Source organism: Balaenoptera borealis (genome assembly GCF_965194805.1).
Source record: "Balaenoptera borealis genome assembly, chromosome: 8".
Classification (NCBI taxonomy): domain Eukaryota; kingdom Metazoa; phylum Chordata; class Mammalia; order Artiodactyla; family Balaenopteridae; genus Balaenoptera; species Balaenoptera borealis.
Genome location: NC_138865.1, coordinates 53,749,629 through 53,771,000, shown reverse-complemented (window position 1 = coordinate 53,771,000; position 21,372 = coordinate 53,749,629). Strand labels below are relative to the sequence as shown.

The following is a 21,372-nucleotide window of genomic DNA, read 5'->3' as shown; positions in this document are numbered from 1 at the left end:
TGTGGCTCACGGGCCTAGTCGCTCTGCGGCATGTGGGATCTTCCCAGACCACGGCTCGAACCCATGTCCCCTGCATTAGCAGGCAGATTCTCAACCACTGCGCCACCAGGGAAGCCCTACATTCTTAATATATATTTTTAGGATAGATGCCTAGAAGTGGAATTACTGGATCAAATCCTATTTTAAGGCTCTTGATTTTTATGGTTACATTTCTCTATGAAGATTGCAACAATTTGCAAATCCTATTGAGGTATGAAAATGCCATACCCCACAGTCAGCCAACACTGAATGGTATCAGTTTTTAGCATTAGCTAGTTTGGTGGGATGATAGTATGTTTTTTCAGCCTTTTAAAAATTAATACTTAAGTTGAGTATTCTCTCTGTTTTATTGGAGTTCCTCGGACTGTTTATATCTTATATCCACTATTCTGTGAAGATTTTAGTATGTTTTCTAATGAAGTGTATGAATTCTGAGTTCATTATGGATAGATACAAATACCTTGTCTGTCTTACTTGTAGCAAATTTTCTTCTCAGTTTTGTTGAGGGGGAGGGGAGAGGTCTTCATTTAGTTCTGATAATTATATTCTTTGACTTACAGAAATTTCACATTTTCCTTTCCATTAAATCTTCTAAGTTTTCCTTTTTGTATTTCCTTCAACAGCTTTTGGTTTTGGAATGTCCTATTCGCAAAGGAACGACAAAGGTACTGGTTTCTCTGTCTACTTTTGGGTTTTGCGCTCACTTAGCCACCTGGAGTTTACTTTAGTGTTACCCTTAGGAAAGATCTAATTTAATTTTTTCCTAAAATTTCAGCCATGCTATTTTATTTATTATGGCCTTAAATTTTATTTCTGGTAGGGCTGATGTTCATTGATTATTCTTTCTTTTCGTGGTCTTTTTGGCATTTCATGTGCATTTTGCCTATAGGTGACTTTTATCATTACACTGTCGAATATTATTAAAATCTCATTGAGATTTGGATTTGGATTGCATTTAGACATATAAATTAATTTGACATTTTTACAACATTCATTTTCCCATCCAGTAACATCATATATCTCTCTACTTTTATGTCCCATGAGCAGGTTTTGTGATTTTTTTCATATAGCTCATGCACATAAGCTTATCCCTAGGGTTTTTGTGTGCCTTGTTGTTAAAATAGTGAGTAGGACTTTTTGCTGTTTTTCTATTTAAAATATATTCTCACTGATAATCAATATTTTAATTTATGTTCCTGTCTCAAGTATCAAATTTGTATCAAATCTTGACGGTTTTTCAGTAGATGCTTTGGAGTTTTAAGGTTATAGGATGTGATACTTATTTGCGTGTAGTCATTATGTCATCTCTTCACTTAAAATAATTATATCTCTTTTCTTTTTCAAATATTAATGCACTGTTTAAAGACATTATTACAGGCATACCTTGGAGATATTGCAGGTTTGGTTCCAGACCACCACAATAAAGCAAATATGGCAATAAAGTGAGTCACACAAACATTTTGGTTTCCCAGTATATATAAAAGTTATTTTGTATAAAATAACTATAGTGTAGTCTGTTAAGTGTGCAATAGCATTATGTATAAAAAAAGCACGTACCTTAATTAAAAAATACTTTATTGCTAAAAAATGCTAACCATCATCTGAGCCTTTAGTAAGTTGTAGCAGTAGTATCGAAGATCACTGATCACAGATCACCATAACAAACAAAATAACAATGAAAAAGTGGAATATTGAGAGAATTAGCAAAATGTGACACAGATGCAAAGTGAGCAAATGCTATTGGAAGATGGTGCTGTTAGACTTGCTTGGTGCAGGGTTACCATAAACCTTAATTTTGTAAGAAACATAGTATCCGTGAAGCACAATAAGTGCAATAAAACAAGGTATGCCTGTACATAATAATGGGAACAGAAGGAATCTTCATCTTATTCCTGTTGCTAATGGGAATGCCTCTAGTTCTTGCTTTGCTGTTAAAATGACTGGCTGTTGGTTTAAGTTAAATATTCTTCCTCATGTTAAGGAAAGATCCTTACATTCCTGGTTTGCTAAAATATATATATATTTTAAAATAAGGAATCAGGATTGAACTTTATTACTATCTTGTCATTATCCTTTGAAATAACTGTACATCTGTTCCAACAACTATATATATAAACACATACATAGACTGATTTCCTAATACTAAGCCATCTTTACATTCCTGGGAAATATTTTATTTGATTCTGGTATATCATTTATTTAATATACTGCTGAATTGTATTTGTTAGTGTTTAGGATTTTTTGTGTCTATATTCATAAGTAAGATTGACCTGGAGTGTTTCTTGTTGTTTGGTGTTATTTGTGTTATGTTTAGATATTCTGTTTATTCTGGCTTTATAAAACAAAGGGAAGCATTCTGTCCTTTTTTGTGCTCTGGAATAGTTTGTGGGTTTTAGATTCATTCGGTGTGATTTCCTCTCTCTTGCTCCTCTGTGACACTTGCCCCTCTCCATTCCCACACCTTGGGTTTTTCACCTCCTACTCACCCATGTCACTGTTTGGACTGTGGGGAATGCAAGGGTGAGATGCAGGTTGATGCTGCCTGCCTACCTGCTGCCAATGGGTGTGTTTCCCCAGAGTTTAGTTGTGGATGCCTTAAACAGGCCCCATTGTGAGCCATCTTAAAGGCATTCACCAAGGGCACCATATGAAACAAGGGGCAAAGAGACCCAGCCACAGGTGGTACAACAGAAGCCCAAAGACTGGGAGCAGTCAACCTGCCAGCCATAGACGGAATTGTCTGTCTCAGGGAAACTGCCCTTCCCAGCAGAGAGAAGGCCAAGGAGACCACCAAAGCCCAGTGAAAAAGAGGCCAACTATGGTACAAGCACCACACAGGAGGTCCTGCTGTCAGAGTACAATGTCCCAAGCAAGTAAGATCATTGAAGTCTTCCCTTACCTAGGACCTGAACCTTGAACAGGATGAAAAGTCACCCATGCCTCTCTTTGCCTGAGATAGGCCAGTGTTGGGGGCTGTGGTGGGGAGAGGAAGGGTGGAGGTGGGGAGATGGAATTAAAGGAAGGTTGCAGTTTTGATATTACACTGATTGGGATTTAATTATTTAACACTTGCCGGAGAACTTTTCTCACCAGAAAGTGCCTAGAAAGCTGTGGAACCTATCCAAGCATGTATCAAGTGGAACAATTTCACAGAGCAGAGTGAGTGGGGGTAGTTATTCGAAAGACTAGTATTGGCTTCTGTTTGCTTCCAGTGGAGTTCAGCTCATTTGGCAAACAGGCCCAATGAGAGGCACTTAGAGAACAATCAGAGTGGGATTCCCGGCCCTCTTTATATAATTACTTTTAGAGTGTTCTACTTTATTGTGCTTTGGAAGGTGATGGTAATACATCGCTTAATCTAAAACTTAGACATTGTCATTTGCCTTTTATTGATGTAGTCTCTATTTGAAAATAGAATGGAAGGACAGGAACGTGCTTAAAGAGAGCAGTGAAAATGGCGCACATGGGATTTGGGCAAGTTATTGAACCTTTCTGTGCCTCGGTTTCCTCATCTGTAAAAAGGGCATAATAGTAGAAGCTAACCTCATAGGGTTGTTGTGAGGATTAAGTGGGTCAATCAATGCAGGTAACAAACTTACAATAGGGTTGACACAATATATGTGCTGTTTATTCATATTTACTATTTAGGGCTTCAAAGTAAATTGTCAACCCACTCCCAGCAGTGCACCTGTGGTAAACAAAGACCATTCACCTGTGTTCCCCTCACTTTCATTTACTGACTTAAACACCTTTTCATAGTTTTAATATCTTTACTAAGGACTTAGAACTTACCATGCCATGTGCAATACTGAGTAATCTCACCTCAATTGGAAAATAAAGTTCATTTTCCATCACACACATAAGTATGTAATCATCAGTTTGTGAGTATTTAGACCTCTCACCTGAGCACATTTTGAGAAAGTTTAGTTGATTCTTATTTTTTCCCAAAGATAACACAGTGCTTGGGCACACATCTCAACAGGGAACTCTATGGTACAAGGCTGCTTCCTACTCCTGCCTTGTCCCTTTAGCCTCCATCTGTGCTACTTCTCAGGCAAGAGGTCCCGAATCTTGCTGGTAACTCACATTACAGAAAACACGTCTATTATTTATATGGAATTTGAAGTTTATATTATTGGAGTAAATCATAGTGGCCAAGATGGAAGACAACGGTTAAGAAGCCTCTGTGGATGTTAAGACACAAATTAAAAGCAGATATATAAGAAATGATCCTCCTGTCCCAAGAATGCTCTGAGTAGGGGTTTAAGCTCTTAGAACACACCTTGCTTCGTCTGCTTCTCTTCACACACATTTGCATGTATGTCCATCCCAAGCAGCTAGAGAAAATAGAGTTGAATGATTCAGACCATTTCCGTGGTTTCATGAGCAATCATCTAGTCTAAAAGACTAGGCCAAGAATTCTGAAAGTGGAAAATTTAGTGTTTCACTAAAAAATTTTATAAGCTATCTCCCTAAGCATGAAATAGCTTCAGGGAGTTGTATTTTTTCCTGCCAGTTTGTCCCTAACTATTTGAGTCCATTATTTTCAGGGGAGCCAAGAGATCTCTTAATGAATTGCAGGGACTTCCTCTGATGCTTAAAAAAAAAAAATGCAGCCATTTACTGTTTTTTTCCGATTGGGAGAACTTCAATAAAATCTTTTTATGCACCCTATTTATTTTCCTAGACATTTAAAATTTTCATGCAGGCTTGGCATGCTCAGTAATTCAAGTATAGCTTAAAATGGCCAGGTTTTACTCTCCATGGATTATCTTTGGGGACTGAGGGTTTAAAAGGCTGACAGCCATGAAAAATCCCAGGCCTGCCTCCAGCGGGGCACGCAGAATCCTATCGCCACCAAAAAGTAACTTCCGCCTGCTCCACAGGAGGCCTAGGACAGTCCTTGTCAATCATAGAACTTCACGCAGCTAACTTTAGAGCAGTGGGGCCATCTAGACTCCAAACAGGGAAGTACTGAGCGGAAAAAAAACCCTTCTGCGATCTGGGTATTGAGAGGGTGAAAAGTGAAGCTTGTACATGTCGGACGCTCTTTAGCAGGTGATCAAGACAACGCAGCTGCTCAGTGACTTTCCTAGATAAAACACGTTAAATATTAAATTTTAAATATTTACTATAAGTATTTAAATTGAATAGATTACATATTAAAAATTATATTTTATGAGTGTGCTGGTATAAAAATGAATATATTCCTATTTTATATTAAAACATTTTATTCAGCCTAAAAGTTAATTTTTTTTCCTTTGACTTAAAAAGAAATCGGAATATTTTTGTAGAGTCCTAGATGTATCGTGGGCCATAGGCACTGTGCCTAGGAGATAAATCTGTCCTGCTTGCACATACAAGTGAAATCAGGGGTTTATAAAATCCAGAAACCTTCCTTCCCTGTACTTTCAGACCGTACTGAAAAGCGTCCAGACATGCTGAAGGACTTACTATATTTCTTTGCATTTTGTGCATTTGTCTCCTATTTTAATGTTTCTTATGCATCATATAATAGATGGCACATTTAACATGGTAGTGGTGGTTCTTCTGTTTCCTAAATGCCTTCATTGAATTGATGATCCTTCTTACATATGTAACATCTTAGACTGGAGGAGATATGGTACCCTAGCCACGATGAGGAAAAATGGGCATCCCTCTTGGAACTGTCCTTGACGTGGCTCTTTACCGTCCCTATCACCTGGCCACACATCAAGAGGTGTGTCCTTTGTCATTTATTACTCAGCGTTGGAAGCCACACAAGGATCAATTCTCCTGTCCTCTTGTTTGAAGCAGTCACAAGCCCAAACACATCCATGGCAGAATGACAAGGTCATATTGTAGAAGGACAAGTGGGATGAGAAATATTGTTGTGGGCACCTTTGGAGAATTCAATCTGCTAAACATCCCCCCCTCCCCAGAGACAAATTAATAGAGAGTCGGGATCATTTCTAAAGGGAAGTGGGTGGCAAGGGTCATGAACAAAAAGAAGTGACATTTTGCTCATTTTGTTGTGCCACAATCATCCCTGTTTCTTTACGGAATGGGCGACACACCCAGTACGCTCAGGTGGTGGGGGTTATTGTTGAGCTATTTGCCGAGGGGTGAGGAAACAAATGGCAAAGAGTGGCCAGTGCATCCTCTCAGCCAGCTGAACTGAGATGTGAAAGGTCATTTAGAGTGGCTGTGTTTTTGTGTCATCTGACACCCTCACAAGTCAGTTGCTGCCTTCTCAAGAGCTCTGCCATTATGGCCTCTTTCCCGGGACTCTGCCACTCAGTTCTCTTGCCATTACCAGTTGCCTTGCTCCCTGCTCCTCCTGTCTCCATGGCTTATGCCCCCTTATGGCTTCTAGAATATTGTCTTGATCAAGTCTCCATCACTGCTTTAGTTAGCTGTGTACATTGGTGGTAGGAAGCTAAGTGCTTCCAGACATCTTCCCAGCAGAAGCTGCTCAGGGCACCTTCCTTGTTAACTCGGATTTTATCAGTGATCTGGGGCACCTGGGAGGAGAGTGGGAGAGGGAGTGACTCACCTGTCTTTGCTGAGTTCAAGGGTCATGCTGTAGCAGATTCTATTAGCATCCAGTTTGGGGCTGAAATTTTGGAAGATGGATTTATAAGAGCCCATATTAAATGCTATTGTGAATCTAATCATCTATCACAGGCATTGCTGCTTCAGAAAATTGTTCTTTTCCCAACTGATTCCTACCTAAGAGCCCACAGAGATCACATGCCATTTGCCTCAAGAGAAATACTTTTCATTACCTGCAGAAGTTAGTTTCCTAAGGTTAGGCCCTGGGTGAATACATGAGGAGAAAAGAAGATGAAATCTCTGAGGGTAAAACACAAAACAAAGTGAAATAACTTCTTAACCAAAGCGACTGCCAAACTCCTTAACATCTTCCTTCTCTCCTATCTCCATGAGGGTCTATTGTCTTCCCTGTAATTGCCATCCTTGAGCTCATTTGGCTCTTAAAGCGAAGAATCAGCCCTTTGAATTCAGTACAGACAGAACCAAGCCAGCTTGTCTGACTATGCCATGCTAAGTGCTCTGGAGGTCAGGCTTCAAGTGGAGTCAATTACCACAGGGCCTTTGGCCCCCGAGCAAGCCAATGCATCTCTAACTGGAAGTTTCTCTAGGACCCTTAGACCCTCGGTCTTCAGTACCTAAGTAAAGTATAGCTTGCCTCACATAAAGGAGCATACATTATCACCCCCAGAATGGTCAAGGACCTCCCAGATCTGCACTGGGATGTGCTGTGGAACAAACACCATGGACCTTCTCCGTATGGAGAGAGATCTAGGCTGCACCTTTTATCTGTCAGTGTCAAAAAGTGTATACATTTATAGTGATCAGGAAAGAACACAGAAGAGCCTAGAGAAAGCAGACGGCTGCTTAGGTCTACAATTGTTCATCCTGTGTATACATAGGCACAGAGAAGCGGAATTTTGAGAGGCTGTATATACTTTTTGTTGTACTGTCTTAGAATCTAACACACGTAAGAATTTTTGGCATGGACAGATATCAAAGTCTGTAGCAAACAATCATTCAGGGTACACATATGGGTATACATATAAAAGTTTAACTATGTGCATATGTATTTAATTCATAATATCTTAGTTCTCACTGCTGAGAAGCTCTACATTTTATAATATTACTTCATCAGTGAACGCTAGTACCAAGATTTTTATCATCGGAAACCTCAAATATTTTGTGTTTGGAAATGGGTAAAATCTTGAGGAGAAAAAAATGGCCAGGTCCTGCATTATGTATTTTTCAAAGGAAAGCTAATTATTAGATGAGGGTAAAACTTGGGGTTCCCCCATTAGGGAGTGGATTCCGGCCGACGAAGCCATGTAACGTCATCCTTGCTCCATCCGCTTCAAAACTTAAGAATATTTGGCTTCTGGATAGCGTCGGAAAATGGAAGAATAGTCTTTATTACTAGAGAACCGGCTTTCCCTGAGGGAGATTTAAATGTGTGCTGCACATGTGAATCCTTTTAAAGAAATTGCTCAGGGCTGGGAAATTTCCAATCCCAACCTCCCTTAACCTGCAGATTGAGCGAGACACACATCTGTTCTTTAACTGCACAGTACTTCGAATCTAAACAAACAAGCCCTTCCACGAAGAAGGGTCTGCTCTCCTGGCCTTGAATTTGGCTTAAGTTAGCCTTTTCCCTGCTGGGTACGTCTTCTCTGGGGACCAGGAGACAGCCGTCTCCCGGCACCACCCGGCATCAAGATCGCCCGCAGCAGCCTGCGCTGCAGTCACGCATCATGGCCACTAGATGGCAAGAGGGGACTGAGTTGGGGCTCCGGCGGCGGCTCCTTTCACCCTGTAGGGGGAGAAACACTTTTGTTTCTCTGCTTTTTCTTCCTGCCTCTTTGTTTGACTTCACCATTTTCTCTCTTGCTTTCCCTCCGCTGTAGTTACGTCGTGGTTGGCTTTTCAGCACCTCCGTTCTAGGAGAGCCGGCCTGGCCCCGTTTCGGGCCGCGTGGGCTGGGCGCACACAGGGCTCTTGCGATGACCCTGGCTGTCCCGCGCCCAACGCAAGCATTCGCTCCAGATCCTTCGCACAGTTCCTTTCAGTTGTCACCCAATCCCCGGCCAGGTGTCCCTGTCTCAGAATGGGCCTATGCTCTGCTCTGCATAACTTGGGGGAGGGGGAGGGAAGAGCGGGAGTAGCGCTCTTCATGCAGGTATTACAAAAAAAAAAAAAAAAAAGAAAACAGCTTCAGACCGTGTGAATCAGAATATTATAATCTTGTGATGGGGATTGAAAAAAAAAAAAAAAAAAAGATTCTGTTGAGGGAATGCAGACCAAACCGACCCCAGACCCGCCGTGTCTCCGTACTGCACTGGAATTGGCCTTTCACCATAGGCACCCAGAAAGGAATTCAGAGGGGGCTGGAGGAAACAAGCTGCTGTGATAGATTTTTGAAAAAGGACATTCTAAAGAGCACATGAGTTTTATTTGGTAAATGACTTAATAATCTGAGGAACCAAATCAAATGCTGAATTGCGGGCCTTCAAAAGCTGGGGAGAGCAGCTGCCAGGCCTTTGCTGCCCCAGTGGAGGGTGGTGGGAAAGGACTCATAGGACTGGGAGGGGGGTGGTAGTGGGGGTGAGGTCTCCCAGGCCTCCTTTTGCAGCAATTAGAAGTCTATGTCCCCCTTGAGGCAGAGGGGCGACTCCCATTAATGTTAATGAGATTTCTGCTCACAGAGAGCAAGAGTGGGGGAGACTCCGGGACGAGTCCCCAGTCGGGTGGGCTTCCATGCTGCAGAAGAGGGACAGAGTCCTTCCTCTCTTCCAGTTGGACCTGCCAGAGCACCAGGGAGGCATCGAGTCAGAAAGGACCTTAGCAGGTGGCCTTCATCAGCACCTCCAGCTCCACCCTGGTGAGGGAATCCTGCCCCATGGCCACCCCGTCCCCTGCTTCCAATCTGCTTAAAGAGGGGGTTCCCTGGGCCTCTGGCCAGAAAATTCCCTGTGCAGTCTGAGTGGTGATGGTCTCTTGCCTGGGTTTACATCCCAGCTCTGCCAAGTTTCTAGCTAAGTCTAGTTTCCTCCTCTATAAAATGGTGATAACAATGGTACCTACCTCATGGGGTTTTATTTTGAGGATCACATGGAATAATGAAAGTCAAGGGCTTGGTGCAGTATTTTGGCCCATATAAAGTGCATCTAAGTGGTTATCATTTATTATTATTCATTTAGGCCTGTATTGGCAGCCTATTCACATCAGGCAGAATCTAGTTTTAAGGAAACACACCTCAGCGCCGTGATGGAAACATTTCATAATGAAAACCTAAGCAGGTGTGGAATGAAAATGCCTGCCCTTTCCAACTTCCCCCTCACAACCCTCACATACACTTGGGGCAAATGAGATCAGGATAGGCCAAGTTTCTCAGTTCCCCTCTTCCTTTTCTCAGTGGCAGCAGTGTGATTTATGGCTCTGAGGGGAGAGCCGCCCAAACTCAGTTGTTTCAGCTGACCTTCCCTGTGAGTTTTCAGGTTGAAGTGAAATCCAATGGGGTGTGAACTGAAACTCAAGAATATCTTCTGAAAAGTCCAATGGTGCTGAGCTCAGTAAGGAATCAAACCAAGCCAAACCCTCCACCTTGCTCAGTGCTGCTGGAGCTCACAAAGAACGGGCCACTTCTGAGCTCCACGAGGAAGGGGCTGCTGCCCGGGCTGGGAGCAGAGAATCCCTGCTCTCTCTGGAGCTGGCCCGTGCCAGCGCCCTCAGAAGCTGTCTTGGGGACTCCGAGGAGCTGGTTACACTGAAAAAGTGAGGCTGTGATGAGAGACTCGCAGAGGCATGGCCAGGCTTTTCTCCCCCAGGGAAGCGGGTTCTAGCTCTTTCCAAACCACTGATACCTTCTAAGTTGAAAAGCCGTGGCACACTGAGAGTTTGGGCTAAGGCATGGAGATCTAGAAGCTTTTCTCTTAAAAGGTAATTGTTAGTGTCTCTCTGAAAAGCCAGCGTGGTTTCTAGGGGATTCTGAAATGATGTTCTTAACGCAGAACTAAAGTTTTAAAAGATGGAAGGAGAAGTTTCTGGTCAGGGTAGGAAGCAAAAAGCATGAGCTTTAAAGCCAGACAGTCCTGGCTCACACCTTTGATAGCTGAGTGACCTTGAGAGAGTCACTGAATCCACTCTTCATCTGACCCCCTCCCTACCCCAATGTGTTTTGTACTTATGTTCCAATCAGAAGACTGCAATGAGAACTAGGGTTTATAATAATTTTACTCATCAAAACTAAGTGCACCGAGTGCTCAATGCATTGGAGTAATTTCATTTAATCTTCAGAACACTTCTATAAGGTAGGTCTTGAAACAGCATGTAAAACATTGGCCAGCTTAAAGTGGTTTGGCTCTTTAAATAACTTGTTGATTAGTGAAATTTGGAGTTATTTTACAGACAGCACTAAGCATTTGCAAGACAGCGGCGCCCCCGACCCCCAACCAAGAATCTTCAGCCTACAGAACTCAAAGGATAGAAATGTCGTCACCTGAGCCGCTTACAAAGCATTAAGTCCTTCAATAAGGAAAATCTGTCTTCCAGCAGCATGAGTAGCTTGATTACTGATTTGAGACTAGCCAATCAGCTTCTGCCCCAACCCCTTAAATTCCGCCCGGAGCGCTGGGTGGGGAGACAGGTTGAGAGTCTTGTCGTCTGTCTCTTTGCCGGTCGACCTCTCGATAAATCTCTTTCTTTTCTCGAAAAGCTTGTGCCAGAGTGTTGGCATCTATGCGTATTGGGCAGCTAGCCCTTGGAAGCAGTGTGATTCTCACTTAATAGGTAGGAAATAGAGACTTAAAGACTTAGAATGACCTTTCTAAAATATAAGTCTAGTATGTTAGTTCTTAGTTTAAAAACTCTACCATAGGTTTCTTAAATTCTTTAACCTAGCCACACACAGCGCTTCATGTTGTAATGCTTCGGGACTTGGTACTTGACCAGTGCCATCTTTCTAACTTCCTGACCTCTAGTCCATTCTCTGACAGCAAAGAACTGCTCACCCTTCCCCAGTTCTCATACCTCAAGGCTCTGCACAGACTTTCTTCTTCTCTTTTTCATTCTGGGGAGTCTCTGGCTAATCCTTCAAGGTGTGACTTAGGTTCCCCTCATCTCGAGGGTAATCCCTAAGTCCCCAAAGTAAGGGTAAATGTCTTTTCTGGGTGATCTTGGTGAAGCTTCTGGGTCTGCCTCTCTTAAGGGTGGTCAGTGTCTGACCAGTTATCTGTCCCCCCAACTAGGTAGCAGCAGTTGATGTCTTACTTTTGTATCCCCAAGACTTAGTTTGAGTGAAAATTTTTTTAAATTTAAAGGTATAGAAAAGATAAAAATGTAGATTTTTGCTCTAGGTCAAGAACTTTATAACAGAGCTGTCCGTGGGTGGCAGTTCCAAGTCCTAAAGAGATGAAGGTATTCTAACCTAACATATGTGATTTACGAAGTCATCTTTAGTGGCAGCAGCAGCGTTTGTATCCACTGCACATCCCAGCCCATGCTCTTCACCATTAGTAGTGAACTATGAGGGAGTGAGAGGCATTGATGGGGAGTGTCATGGGCAATTAATAAAGGGAAAATACTGTGCTGAGTAGAACTCTATTAGAGGTCCTGGGAATCACGTAATGAAAAACCTCACTTTCTAACTCAGCATGTCCTTAGATTATTGGACAACAATAGGAAACGCCTATTAACATGTCTCAGATCATTAGAAAAACAAGGAACACAGTTGAGAAAATGCTGTTCTGTAATAGGGTTCCTTTGGTACCCCAACAGCCTCAGCCTCTTTCTATATCATCTTACCTCATTGATTCTATTTTGATCCTTCCCCCAAGTAATGCTTTCATTGAACCACTTCTCTTCTCAAAACTCAACAGGTCTCCCCATCAGCAAGGTTAACTCCAAGTCCCTTAGCCTGACACCAAAGAGACCTTTTTGCTGCCCTGATTTGGGATTCTTTCCATTGCTGGGCTTCTGCAGCAGGGAGACCAGGATGCCCACTGCCTCTGAGCAAGCCAATAGCATACCTCATTTTGGAAGTTTTGATACATTCTGCCAAATTGGTTTGAAAAAGGCTAAAGACAAATGATTTTCGAAAACTCACATATCATACACTTTGCCCCCAGAGTCTTTTCAAAGACCATCTGGCTCAGGAGTTCTCAATCTAGCTTGCATGTGGAGAAATAAGGGCTGAAACTCAGAACTTCTGACTTCTTTTCTGGTGTTCCCTTTAGTTTTCAATTCTTTTCATTGTGGTTCAGACTTCCTGAGGCCTTTTGAGAATCTGACAGCTATATACCGTCTTGAAAAAATATCCAGGTGCACTGGTCCCCTGCAACACTCACAAGAAAGACCTGGGACAGAGCACAAAGGGAAATGCAGGCCCATGTACCATATGCCACAGGGTTTTCCTCATCCCACTCAGTCCTACTCTGCCCATAATGTCAAAGATGCTATCACCCTTTTGGAGCTCTTCAAAGGAATCCAAATTGGAAGGCCAGGTTCATATTTAGAATTCTTAGACTTCTTGTCATTTCTCACTGGAAAGTAGTGGCTGGGAGTGGAGCTGGGCATCATCCCTCAGCTGCTAAACTTCAGCCCACAGCTTGCCCTCCCCGCTTCTTTCCATCACTGGTGCTATCCCACCCTGTGAGAGGGCCACTTGGGCACCTGTGCTATAAAATCCTACCCTGCAGGTTCCACCTCTGTCTACAGCCGTCCTTTAAGCAGAGTGGCATGGGTTATCCTCAGGAGGATGGACCTGGGGAAGAAGCTTGGGCTCTTTAGGCTGGGAAGTCCAGGGTTTAAGAGCAGAAACTTGCATCACAAAAGGAGGGGGCCGGCTTATAGTGGGCACGTTCCCTTGGTTTCCCAGCACCATGTCCTGTTGAGAGGGGCAAAGCCAGAGCAGGGCACACCTAGACACTCCTCTTGTTTGATCTGAAGGCAACACTACATCTGTATGTACTCAAACAATTCTATAGACAATTTTTGAGGATTCCCTACCCTCTTGTAGCTCTTCCATAGGTCCCAGATTAGGAACTTCTTTATTCTTCATTACTTAAGAATAACAGTAAATCCCATTTGTGTTGCCCTTAATAGGGTATAAAATGCTTTCACGTTCAAAAACTCATAATCGCACTTGAGTCCTAATTTCTTTATTTAACTCTATTCATCCACTTGTCAAAGAAATGTGCCAGGAGCTAGGCTATCAACTGGGAACTGCAGCAGTGGATAAAAACAGATCCTTTCAAAAAGTTCAGCATAGAGCTGCTATAGGACCCAGCAAGTCCACTCCTAAGTATACTCAAAAGAAACAAAAACATAGTTCCTTTAAACACTTGTATATGAAGATTCAGGTACATTCTTAATAGTCAAGAAGTAGAAACAACCCAAATGTTCCTCAACTAATGAATAAACAAAATGTGGTAAATCCACCCAGTGATATTATTCCACAATAAAAAGGAATGAAGTACTAACACATGCTACAACGTGGATGAATCTTGAAAATAGTATACTGAGTGAAAGAAGCCGGATGCAAAAGCCACATAGAGCATGATTCCATTTATATGAAACCCCCAGAATAGGCAATTCCATGGAGAGAGAAAGTAGACTAGTTGTCTGGGGAGGAGAGATTGGGGAGTGACTACTAATGGGAAGAAGGGTTTCTTTCTGGGGTGATGAAAATACTCTGGAATTAGATGGTTACTCATCCTCCTGAACACACTAAAAATCATTGAATGCTATACTTTAAAAGGGTGAATTTTATGGTATTTGAATTATATCTTTAAAAAAAGGAGAAAAAAAGCAAAGCAAAATAGATCTTGTTCTTGCTTTCACGGAGCCTACACTCTGGCTCTATGGAGGCCTCTGCACTTAGCTTGGGAGGTTCCAAGATGGGCTGACAGGGCCCCAAAGCAGGCCCATCATTTTCTGTCGCCCCCCGACCCCCAACCTGACAGAGGTGGGGTAGGGCAGCGAAGGACCTGGCAGGAAAAGAGCAGATGGCTTTGCTTCGCAGCGTCAGTTTCCCCAGTGGCCTCCGGAGGCCTGTCTTCCCCCGCGTGCTCACCGGGCTCACCCCGGTGTGCGCGCACCTGGCCCCTGAAACCCCGCACGCCGGCGCCGACCCCGCCCCGCGCAGCCTGGGCGCCCCTCGCCTGGCTCGTTAGCCGCTTGCGCTGCCTGCCGGGCGGCGTGCGCGGCAGAGGCCGAACAAGCAGCCGGCACATCCTGCCTCGTTTAAGTGGTAATTTCCTTTGGGGGTTTCACTCAAGTGCAGCCCTGGGAAAATCGTGGCGGAGAGCTTTCCGAGAGGAAATGTTACCCTGGACTTCCCGGAGAGTTTTAAAGACAGAGAACTTTCTCTTTTGCTTGATGAGAACCTCTGAGAGCGGTGGTTTAATTAACCAAGAGCCCTCTCCTGGGAGTGTCCGCTGGGAAGGACTCAGTGGCGCGTCCTTGTCTGTCTTTTGTTTGTTTTCCTCTGGGGAGAAGAGGAGGAGGAGGTGGTGGAAGAGAAGATTTTAAATGTGGACTTTGGGATGGACGAGGGAGGGCTGCCAGGGATCTCAGAGATGTGGGATTTGGTCATCCTGGTGGCCCTGGAATTTTGTTTTTCTGGTGGTAAAGGCTATTAGTTCCTCCTTTAGCCCTGGTGGTGGGGATGGGGACAGGGTGGGGTGAAAAACGCCCATCTTTAACAACCTTGCTGGATGATTATTGAGCAAACTAAAGCTGAAGAGCCTCTGGTGGGCACCAAGTCCTTGCTGCTGAAGATTTCAGTCGTGGATGGGCTGAGGCTCACTCAAGAGGGTCCGAAGGAACTAAAAGCAAAAAAAATAAATAGCACTTAAGAGCAGCAGGGTTGAGAGGGACTGGGTAGAAATACAAACTAATGGCCCATTCTGTTAAAAGAAATTAGAAAACAAAGCTGCCACCGGATTCCCCTTTAATTGCCACTTCATTTATTCACTTGCCCCCAACGCTCAGACCTGGGGGCGGGGTGTTTAACTTTTTTTTTTTTTAAAGCAATGTTGTGGTATTTAAAATGATGTGTTATAAATTTTTCTATTATACTAGAGAATTAAGAGCAGGCAAATGTAATCAATTATGGCACATTTGAATCAAAGGGTTTTAGGTGTTTTTAATTAAGTACACAGGTTCTCTCTAAAGCAGTGCTTCTCAACCTTTTGTAACTTCCGATTTTTCACTCAAGAAATTTCTGAGCAAGGTATTCATGTACTCCTTTTTAAGATGTTTCTCAAACATACAATGTTATAATGTTAAACATAATTTTGCAAATGCATGCATACCCTCACGTCAGAATTCCTGCCATCCTGTCATACTTCTTTGGCCATGCCTCCCACCCATCTACGTTAGATCCCAACTCTAACACCTGGATAGTTCTAACAGCCTCAACTGTTTCCCTGATTCCTCTCCCACATCACCTTGCTGCTTCCCTGTGTCCTCTCAACTGCCCACCACACCTGCTCATGGAAGAGACAAGGGTGCAGGGTTAATTATTGTCTGGTTAGCAGCCGCCGTACTTGCAGTCAGGACCCGCCTTATCGTCTTTTCAGGGCGAGGCTGGTGCTGAACGGTGGGAGGCTAAGTCCAGCTCGCTGCCCTTGTTTTCTTTGCCAGAGCCACCCTAACTGCTCTTCTGGGAGGTCCCCCTTTTGTCTGTGTGTCAGGGTGAGGAGCCCACGGGAAGGGTGTCACCGAGTTAAACCATAGCGAGGATGTTATGGAGTTAGACCTGTGCCCCCCACCCCACGGGAAGTCAACACAATCCCTCACGCTGAGCCCTTGAAGCAACTTCTGGATGGGAGGCAATAGGAGACTAGGAGGAGAAAAAAACTTCTCTGCTGGAAAAAAAGGAGTATTTAACAAGTGCCTTAAAATTTTTAGGGAAAGACAAACTTTGAAACCTAAGACTTCAAGTAACCACAACAAATTTTGAAAGGAATTCACCTGAGTATCAGGGTAGATGTCTGCAACTCATCGTTCAAACTTCAGTTTAAGCCCTAATGTTAAGTTTAACCATAAATGAGGCCGACACCATGATAAAGCTGAGCTTACCCTGGTGTCTGAGAACCACCTAGCCTGTGTTACCATCCTTCACATTTTCTAGGGCTCCTTAACTATTTAGCTTTGGATTCATCATGAAGACTTTTTGGCCTTATTGTTTTGGCATCTGTGTTGTTAGTTGTCTTCGCTTTTAAAAATTAGGTAGCTCACAGTCCTACAAATGAGTAAAAAAATTGGAAGTGGGGGCTTCTGATTGGAAGGTTTATGTATTTAAAATTGCAAAGGTAAGAATGGTAGAAGAACTGAAAATAATAATATAAAACATTTGGAAGAGGAGGAGGTTTAGAGTAAATGAGCTAAATCCTCCCTTTTCATATTAAGGTGTCTAGAGATATTATCTCAAGTTGATAAATGGAGAAAAAGAGGTTAAGCCTCTTATCTAGATTTATGGAGGTAACTGTTAAAGGAACTAAAAACAAACAGTTAAAAGAGGTTGAATCTAGGGAGTGGAATGGGGCTGGAGGCAGAGCAGCGGGGCAAGAGGCTGCTGCTTTTCACCCTAAGTTCTGTCCTTTTGTTCCCACGCATGTGTATGACTTCAGCAGAAATTTTTTTTTTTCTCTAAAAAGCAAGAAACAAAAAGAGGAAAACATGGTGGGAACATAAAATTGAGTCAAGAATTAGGTTTAAAAACACACCACATTGATTCGCACATTTGCTGCAGCTGGGCCGCACATTTGGCTCCGAGCTGTGTGGCAGCCATTGGAAAAGGGACCTGGGTCAGTGGATTCATAATACCCACAAGATGAAAACAAACTAATTCTTCGAGAGAATCTTGCCTGCTCTTTGCTACTAAAAGGTCAAAATGAAATTTCTTCCCGAGGTCTTTCTAAAGAAAACATGGTGATATTGTTAACACTCTCAGCAACCTCACTGACATGTATCACATTTTCCTCTCTTAGTGTGATTCTCAATGGAAACAGTTGGGTGTCACACCCAGGTGTAAGTCAGATAAATAATTCCATGGGAACTCAGCTCCCTGCTTGATCTAGGGATAGACTTTATAGAATATTTGGAGGAGATGTAGTTTTGAAATAACAGATCTGTTATTTTTAATTTTTCATATTTTTATTTTATTTTATTTTTTAAATTTATTTTTTTTGCTGCGCCTCACAGCATGTGGGATCTTAGTTCCCTGACCAGGGATCGAAACTGCGTCCCCTGCATCCCTGTGTTGGAAGCGTGGAGTCTTAACCACTGGACTGCCAAGGAAGTCCCTTTAATTTTTAAAAATTAAAATCGAATTTCTCACCACTGAGCTACTGAAAATTATTAGGTGACATTGAGCTTGAAACTATACTTTCTAATAAGCACTTGGATTACAACTAATCAGTGTTGTCTGTTGAAATTCATCCATGTACCCTGACGGCCAATCAAGTTGAGATATTTTGTATATGACATTTGTCTATGCAAACAAAGTACTGTTAGAAACACAATATATGTATACACATGTCCTGTGCCTCTCTCTGGGCATGCAAGCTGTGTTCTAATGGTGTCTTCAGGTGGGACAGCCTTCTAGGTGAAATAGTTATATTTCTAGTACTTCCGCAATTAAATAACACTGCACAGAAACTAACTTTCCAGTAACAATTGTGGTTTGGTTATTATAAAAGCAATATGCTTATTAAAAATGCAAATATATGAAAAAACTTAAAACAGCTGTTAGTAGCATTAACACTTAGCCATTTGAGTTTTTTCTATGTGTATATATAGATTAAAAATGTAAGTAAACTCTGAGTTCTCTTAATACAGTGTCTATCTTTTCATGTCATTAGACATTCTTGAAAAACTTTAAAGTCTGCATAACCCATCATTTTGGTACATATTTGGGTTATTCATCCAATTCCCGACTGTTGGACATTGATTTTTAAAAACATGATGTGGAAACTCAATTTTTAGGGTTGAATTATTAGGCCCCTTAATTACGCTATTTCCCAAAAGAAAAATCTGAGAAACCTGAGATTTTTAAAGAGGACAGAAATATTTTAAGGTCCCATTTGACTTATATGGACATAGTTTTAAGGGTGCTATTAACATCCCAGTAGTTTGACACTTTCTTTCATTTTTGAGGGAAATTTTATGGTCATAAATAGGAGTATGGCTCATTAAAATGTCTAAGGAGTTAACTACAGACCCCAAAATAGTTTCATATTTTTCAGTATTACTGGTTAGGCAAGACACTAAAACCTCACCTGCCTACAAGTCTCCAGTTTTCTTTTCCTTATTTTGACACTTAAATGACCAGGAAATATGACTTCTCCTGGTTTAACCCTCTAGTGCACTGGTTCTTAAATGGCTCCATGGATCCTTGGTGTTTATATGAGCTGGGCTGAGATGTCTTACAGCTAAAATTTAATAATTCATGTTTTCTCTAAATTTCCAGGAGAAGTGAAAAAAAAAAAAAAAAAAAAAAAAGGTACCACGTAGAATTTTCTCATCTCAAAGTTTTCCCTCCCCAGATTTCACTTAAGCTGTAGCCGCTGCTAAAGTTTTTTCTCCTTGAAACTGCTTACAAAGCTTAGGAGCAAGCAGAGATCAAATGGTGATGGAAAATGGAAAAACTCATAAGGAGCCTTCTGTGTCTAATCCCGTTAACTTTTTTTTAGATGGACATGACTGCTTATGGTAGATCATAGAGATAAATAGGTAGAAAGTAAATGTCTTCTGCTAGTAATCTTGTTTCTGGATTCTAGTTTATGTAACAGAACTGACTATATCAACATATTCCTGGTATTTTGCAAGGCGTATGGCACCACCTAGGTTTTCTGCCCTTTAAACCTGAGGACTAATGCTGTAGGTAGAACGTAAGCGGCCAGCTCTTAGTGAATTACAGCTATGCTAAAAGTCATGACTTCTGCCAAAGCCCTTCTCCAGAAAGTCCTGGCTCACTCAGATAAAATGCTCCAGCTCATGTTGAGTGTTTTGCAGCAGCATATGCCTCCGACACAGTTTTTCTCAAGCCCAGGCTGTAACAATAGCACTTAAATAGACTGAGCACTTCTGCCAGCTATGACTTCTCACAACAACCCTGGGAGGGGTGGCGCTCCCATTCCTATTGTACCCACAGAAGTGAAGGGTTAGAGGGTAAGAAACTTGTCCAAGGCTGCAAAGCTGTAAGTGCCCCTTTCTGCATTGTTTTCCTTTAGGGTTTTTCTCTGGCTGCTCTCAACTCCTGTCTGAAGGTGACAGTGAGAAGCATCTGGTATCCTGTTGTGGGCAGCTGAGGATTCTTGAGTACGGGATTTGGATTTGGGAAATAATACCTCAAAGGGGAAGGCAAGAGGCTTTTGCTGACTGTTATGTACAAGCCTTGCTACTACACGGCATTCTGCATCTGTATTTTGTGGAGAATGAATACTTGGGGTGGGGGAAGGGTACTTTTAAGGACAAGGTCATACAGTGCTTCATACATTAGTGGTGGAGTCCGTTGCTAACACCTCTTTGCTCTGTGACCTTGGATAAGTTGTATCTTCTTGCTGGTCCTTGATTTTCTCACTTGGGAATTTAGGAGCTTGGGCTAGATGAGTGCTCATGGCGCTCCCAGCCACGGTGACCCTCCGCCCCACAGGGCATGGTGGGAGCTGTGAATCCTGCTGTGTTTTTCATGAGTGTCTCCATGGGTTTCCTGTGTAAGTGTGTCTATGTATTCAGTTCTGAGGCATTGCTGCCTTAAGGCTGTTCATTCCACTCATGCTCAAGGTGTGAGAACTTAAAAAATAGTGATTTTACTTGGGACAGGCCTTCTTTCCTACAAAACCTGCTCCCAAGGGCGCCCTGTCAATGCTGTGTTCAAAGCACTGCCTGGCACATATATGGATCCCAGTGTGGCTTTTTGAAAAGCCAAAAGCCACGGACAAAAAAATGGGAAAGCCTCTTTCATTTTTATTGTGTTCCTGGCTATTCCAAGAGTCATTTCCTTTCCTTTCAGGGAGATAAAGAGACATATATTATGTGGGCAGAAGATGCTGTGTTCTGGTCAATAACGCAGGCCACAGAGGTCAATGGCTTTAAGCCAGGCCTGGCTGAAAGCTGCCATAAATTTTCAAAGGTGGGGGAGGAAGATTTAGAGTCTGATGTACACTGGCTAAGAGGAGGAAAGGCACTGGGCATAAATGGCCCTCTAAAAAAGAACAGAGTATCAGTCCCATAAAATCCTACAGCAGTCTATACAGAGTCCCTGGAATGGGGAGAATTTTGCCCACCCAAGTTTTACCATGCAGTGAAGACAAATAAAAGGAGATCTGAAAATAAATCTCTGAGGCCAACCTGTCTCTGGAGACTGAAACTTGAAGCCTTCTTCTCTGATTTTCTGATTCATCAGCATCTTTAGTGTTGATGAGCTGACTCCAAGCTTGATGGCACAGCCCCGTAAAGCCTCCGTTTTGTCTGGTCTTAACTTGTTTCACCATCCTTCTCAAGGCCTACTTTAGGATGGAAACATCATATATTCAAGCTACCCAGTCCCCCCCACCAACCAAAAAAAAACCCACAACAACACCTGCTTTAGAAAGCTGCCAGGTTTATTTACCAGATTTTGTAGAGAGATTGGGAGTGTATGTCTGTATATGTGTGTATAAAAGAAAGAGTGGTGTTGTGGAAAGGAGGGATGGCTTCACCTATTCGAAACACATCTGGGCTAAATTGCCCATCACATGGCATTTATAATTCCACACTTACTATAAGCATATGATAAATAATTTTGTTTTAATAAAA

The 21,372-nt window shown here is 42.5% G+C and overlaps 1 long non-coding RNA gene across 1 annotated transcript in view; it reads left to right on the top strand.

Annotated features, from left to right (window-relative positions):
* Positions 1–21,372, top strand: part of LOC309632939 — a 361,309-nt gene that overhangs the window by 9,326 nt on the left and 330,611 nt on the right. Inside the window, exon 2 of the long non-coding RNA XR_014247160.1 lies at positions 663–704. This is a non-coding gene — a long non-coding RNA (uncharacterized lncRNA). The remainder of the gene's footprint in view (positions 1–662; positions 705–21,372) is intronic.